We start from the raw sequence: 6,585 nt of genomic DNA on the forward strand, positions 1-6,585 counted from the left end.
ACTCACACTTCATGGTGAAGAAGGCTACATGAGTTTGTGTTTGTGAGACCCCAGGTAGGGGGATACAGGACAAACAGGTTCTAGAATCAGATTATCTGAGTTTGAGCCTGCTCTGTCACTTACTGGTTGTGTGGCCTTGCACAGTTATCACTCTTGCACTGTGTCCATAAGATATGGAAAATAGTGGGGAACCTACATCCTGATCTCTTTGTGGTTATTTGAAGTGAGAAGGGGAGAGAGAGTGAGTTGTCTTCTACTACTGATTTATTCTCCAAATAATTGCAACAACTAGGGTGGTACCAAATGAAGCCAGGGACTAGGAACTCATTCTGCATCTCCTATGACGGTGGCAGGAACTCATCTACTTGAGCCAGCACCTCCTTCCTGCTGGGATGAAAATTAGTAACAAGTGGAGTTGGGACTTGAACCCAGGGTCTCTGATATGAGGTATGGATGGATGTCTCTAGCAGGGCATTCATCACTATGCCAAATGCCTGCTCCCATTGTAAAGAGTTAATGAGTTAACATGAGTTAATTCTTTGACCGATGTCTGACACCATTCAACACATGTGGTGACTTCAGAGAGGACTGAATGTAAGTGGGTAGTCATTGGATGTGACTAGCAGGATTGACATATGTGACTATTAGACATCCTGAACATTTCAAATGAGATCTTCTGCTGAATCTACTTACAGGATAAGAGTTCAGCTTGTAAAAACTGTCCACCATGTTAGAGCAGATACACTGGAACTCTCAGCCTTGGATTAGGATATTCAAGATCCCGTGCTATAATCAAATGTGTCATCTAAAGGTAGAGCATGTAATTGCTCAAATCACTAGCATTTCATTGCCGATTCATTGATAACCTCAGAGATCCAGTCACTTAGCCACGCCTTTATGGCAGAAAATAGACAAGGGCAGCAGCATAACTGGAGGGTCTTGTATTTCCCTTGGTATTCACCTCGACACAACAAAAGCTGCTTCTTTAAAAACCCCTGTATTTCTAAGGTTCTTCTCCAGCGCTCCTCTTTCTGTCTCTGAGAGTCCATTCAGCCCATGAACTGGGTAAATTGAAAGAACTGGAGAGTTAATGGGCCTGGAGAGCCTTTCCAATAACGATGCAGGATGTTTGTGGCTAAATCTTCCAGATTCCTTGGTTGGAAAAACTCTGGGATGGGTTTTCATTCTCCCCCAGCATTTCCCAGTGGGACTGACATCCAGGTGCCTATATTGGTAAATGGTAGGAAAATGTGGCTGTATGGGCTTGTTCATCTCCCTTCTTACTTCCTTTTCTCCCCATCGTTTCCTGGTATGGCCTTGTACCTAGGTTACTTGCACCTCAATCCATTCCTCAGGATCTGCTTCAGGGGAGTTTGAACCAAGATCTCACCATGTAAATTTTTGGTTGAAGTCTCCTATATTTCTTGTTTTTTCTACCTCTCACTGCTCCCCACACCTCCAAACCTAAAATTTAAAGACTATGTATTTAAAAAATTATTTATTCCTTATATTTAGAGACGCATTTAGCTACTGTTGCTTTGTGGATCAGATACCTTCTTGGTCTCAAATATTTCTTTCACATCTTCTCTGGGTTGAGTAAAGAATTTAGATAGTTATCAGTGTCACATAAAACAACCCTTGGCATTGTGGCGTACCAGGCTCAGTTACCACCTACAGTGCTGGTACTACATGTCTGCTGGTTTGAATCCCAGCTACTCCACTTCAGATTTAACACCCTGCTAATACACTTGTGAAACTAGTAGAAGCTGGTTCGAGTGCTTGGCCTCCTGCAACCATGTTGGATATCTGAGAGAAGTTCCTGGCTTTGTCTTGGATCAGCCCTGACTGTTGTGGCCATTTGGGGCATTAACCAGTGATGAATATATCTTTTTGTGTGTTTCCCTCTTTTCTTTTTTTTAAGATTTACTTATTTTTATTGGAAAAGTAGAATTATAGAGAGGAGAGATAGAAAGAAAGATCTTCCATCTGCTGGTTCACTCCCCAATTGGCCAAACCAGCAAGAGCTGAGCCAATCCAAAGCCAGGAGCTTCTTCCAGGTCTCCCACTCAGGTGCAGGGTCCCAAGGCTTTGAGCCATTCTCTACTGCTTTCTCAGGTTACAATCAGGGAGCAGGAAGGAAAGTGGAGCAGCCACGATGTGAATCAGTGTTCATATGAGCTCCTAGTGCATGCAAGGCAAGGATTTAGCCACTAGGCTATCACACTGGGCCCCTCTTTTTCTATAACTCTGCTTTTCAAACAAATAAATCATCAGAAAAAAAAAGAATGGCACTTGGGTAAGAGGAAAATTGTCAAAACATAATTTCTGGGTCTGGTGTTGTGGCATAGCAGGTTAAGCCTGTGACACTGACACCCCTTATGGGGGTCAATTTGAGACCCAACTGCTTTACTTCTGATCCAACTCCCTGCTCAAGTGGCTGGGGAAGCAGGGGAATATGGCTCAAGTTCTTGAATTCCTGCGTCCAAGTGGGAGACCTGGAATAGATCAAGACTCCTGGATTCAGCTTGGCCCAGCCCTGTTCATGGTGGTCATTTGGGGAGTGACCTGTGGGTGGAAGACCTCTCTTCTGCTCTCTCCGTAATTGCCTTTCAAGTAAAAATTTTAAAAATCTTTAAAAAGAAAAAGCAAATGTAATTTCCCTGAAGAGTTCAAATCTTAATACCTCGCTGACTTAAGTTCCCAAACAAAATCAGAAAACTGGAAGTTTGTGTTAGAAGTAAGTTATCCGACAGATCTTCTACCTATTGCTTCTTATACCATTGTCTACAAAGTTTTATGGGTTGTACACATTCTCAACCAAAAATAACTTAATGACTACATCAAAAACCCTTTATAAAGCATTGCTTTACACAAAATTGGAAAATGTTAACATTTCTAAATTGTTTTAAATATACAGTGAACTTAAGAGAGCAAGCACTTCATGAAACTTAATGAGATCATCTGTAGCCTAAAATTCAGTATTGCTAAAAACTGACTAAACTACTGCAATATTGAGACAATGATGACAAACTCAAAACAAGAAATTTTGAATTATTTTCATAACCTTTTTTCTTCTCTAGAAAGTAATGGCAACACTTCACAAGTCTTAGCTAAAGGCTGGCTCATTGAAATCTTCAAACCAATAATAATTCTTGATGTGTGTATGGTGCTTTTTTCCCCACTATGAAGCTCTAAGAATTATCAAATAATCATGGGATTTTCTGGGTTACCTAACTTGTACTCACTACAATCTAGACACTTGCCTTTATGAAATGGTTTTATATGTTATTTCAAGCATATAATTATTATAGTTTTCAATCATGCCAGATGTAGAGATTTATTAATTCATACTCATATGGTAAATCATTCACCAGTATAATAAATTCTTCAATCCACACACCAATCTATACATCCATTACAAATATTTATTAAATAGCCACTGCATGCCAGGTTCAATGCTAAGTTCTGGCTGTAGAGCGGATATAATCTGTGGAGTCAAGAACCTAGTGAATTCTACTGCATAAATTCTAATAACGCTTTTCTGATCATACTATTTTTATCAAAAAATTTTTAGAAATATGCTTTACCTAATGAAGATTCAGTTAATTAGATCTGAAATGCTTTTGGAGCTGAAGGAAGTAGCATGTAGTGAATGAAAGCCCATGTGTCAAGGCGGCTGAGTCAGGCAAAACCCAGACCTGCAGGCAGTGCAGAGGCTTATGCTTAGACCGGTGGCGAGTCACGACTGTTTGTCAGGGCAGGATGGCAGCCCATGGAAATCACTTCTTTTTGAGCGTTGGTGTTGAGGTGTGTGTGCGCACGCATGTGTGTGTAAGGCAACATTTACGATAAGCACATCTAGAGCTTTTATGCAAGTTAAGGATTTTGTAAATTCTTCTGATGCCCCTGACCTTACAGCTAGCTGAATGGTCATTGTTCATTCATCAGAAAAGCTGAATCATCTCTTGTGGAGGGAAATGAAACTTTCTTCTGAGAGATTTCTGATGCTCGTGCTGCTTAGTCCTGCCTGTTTACATAGTAGGGGATAGATGGGAGACAGAGCTGAGTTCTTAAAAGGAGCGATTACACTCACCTGTACCGATAGAGTTTTACTATGGCAAGGCTGTAGCTTTTGTTTCTTTTATCTGGTCAGAGATGTGTAGTCCAAATGGTGATTCAAATCTTTCCCTTTGGAAATTGTTGAATTTGGTCCCATCTGCATACATCCAACCTGGCAGAGAAAAATATTTATCTTCCAGTGTTTTCCAATAAGTCATGCATGAATAAAATTTCTGTTCTATGTATGTGTCTCCATTATGAGTTTTTGTGCAGGTTTCCATTGTAATAAATGTTAGAAGAAAGTGTATTTGCTTATTTGTATGCCAAGGCTTATTTACATGTATCATGACTGTTTCTAGACTGTGAGTTTCTGCAGAGTGTAAATGATCTCTTTTCTTTTTGTTCCTTCCACCAACTCTCACAGTGCTTAGAAAAGTGTTGTTGCTCTGGCCGTCTTTTGGGAGAGTGAACCAGCAGACAGAAGGTGCTCTCTCTCTCTCTCTCTCCCTCTCTCTGTATAGTCTGCCTTTAAAGCAAATAAATAAATCTTTTTAAAAGATGAGTTTATTGTTATCAAGAAACAAAAATGCTTGTCCTACAGTACTATGTGAAAAGCTAAAAATTTCTTCTCAGGTTGGCCCAAGTTTTCTCTATGGTAAGCCATAAATAGAGGAGTGTGGAGAAAGTTATTTATTGATTATACTATTTAAATATTATTTAGACTCATCAAATCTTTAAAAATATTTATTTTTTATTGGAAAGACAGATTTACGAAGAGAAGGAGAGACAGAAAGAGCTTCCATCTGCTGGTTCACTCTCCAAGTGGCCACAACGGCCAGAGCTGAGCCAATCCAAAACCAGGAGCCAGGAGCTTCTTCTAGGTCTCCCACGCAGGTGCAGGGTCCCAAGGCCTTGGGCCGTCCTCGACTGCTTTCCCAGGCCACAAGCAGGGAGCTGGATGGAAATGGAGCAGCCGGGACACACACTGATGCCCATATGAGATCCTGGCGCGTACGAGTCAAGCATTTAGCCACTCGTCCATCTAGCTGGACCTTGCATCAATTCTTATTTAAATAAGGCAGGGTGGAAGCCTCATGTTACTGATCATTTGGTCATAATGTTCCATGCTTGTTATTATTTGGAACATCTGCCAGGGACAGAAATTCTAGGTTTCTAATTTTGCTATTAGGATTAGGCAAGGATAGCGAGGATATATTTAACAGAAAGCTCCAAAGAGTATCAGGCTAAATATTTTAATTTTTCTTTTACATATTGAATTCCTTAGGTAAAACATAGTAGGTGGAGGCTCCTTCATTCTGTGCATGTCATTAGCACTTGACTTCTACTCAAGTTTACCTCATGGTTTGACATTGTAGCTGGGGCTGTACAGCCATCAGATCTGTAGTCCAGACAGTAGGAAAGGTAATTAATATTATGTTACCAGGAGATGGATGTTAAATGTCAAAATTGTTGTGTCTGCTTCAGAGGGAACATAGCCTAAAAGCTCACAATACTTCTAGGAGCTGTTAAGTAAGCAGAGCAGTCATAAGAGCCCTTATGTGTAGAGTCCCAAGTCTAAGCATATTTCATGTCTGCAGTTAAAACAGAATGTGTTAGTACACGGCAGAGGATGTATAGCACTCTCTAGGGGAAAAGCAGCTTGTCATGTTCTTGAACTCTTCATGGATGTAGTTAATGTTCATACTGTCTGTCAACTTACCAAAGTTCAGGGTTTGACCTTCACAACCACAAGTATGGGATATGGTTATCTTCCAGCACATTAAAAGTAGATTCATCCCTCAAAGAGAAATTCTAATTACTCCAATTCAGAAGTGAAAGATTATACATGCAGGGCACCAAATATTTATTAATTTTTTTTAAAGATTTATTCATTTCATTACAGCCAGATATATACAGAGGAGGAGAGACAGAGAGGAAGATCTTCCGTCCGAAGATTCACTCCCCAAGTGAGCGCAAGGGCCGGGAACCTGGGTGGGAAGTGGAACTGCCGGGATCAGAACCGGCGCCCATATGGGATCCCGGGGCTTTCAAGGCGAGGACTTTAGCCGCTAGGCCACGCCGCCGGGCCCAGTATTTATTAATTTTTAAGGAGAGCTAACTCTCATGAGGAGAAATGTTCACGAAGTTTGGGGTGCAGAGAATTCGAAAAACATCAGAAAGTCAGCTGAGTGTATGATGGAGTCCAGCTCAGCAAAGATGAGCTTGCCATGAGACTAGAAGGCAGCCATGGCCTTGGCTTCTGTCGACTCCTTTTTTCCTATATCCGTGGCCACCCTCTTCCTCTCTAGTGAGATTCTCTGGTTTCGGATCTGATAACCGGCAAGACGATTACTGCTGGGCCTAGAGCCTCAGCAGCTCCCATATCCTTTCACAGTGATTTTGTGTCTCTGTGTTCTGATATACGGCATTTGTATTTTAACTCTCAGACAGCAATTTTAATCTACCTACCTCTAAGTTCTCATGAGAAACCACAGTGTCAATTCTATACGCAGACTCTAATGGGCA

This window comes from Ochotona princeps, chromosome 23 (genome assembly GCF_030435755.1).
Source record: "Ochotona princeps isolate mOchPri1 chromosome 23, mOchPri1.hap1, whole genome shotgun sequence".
NCBI classification, from domain to species: domain Eukaryota; kingdom Metazoa; phylum Chordata; class Mammalia; order Lagomorpha; family Ochotonidae; genus Ochotona; species Ochotona princeps.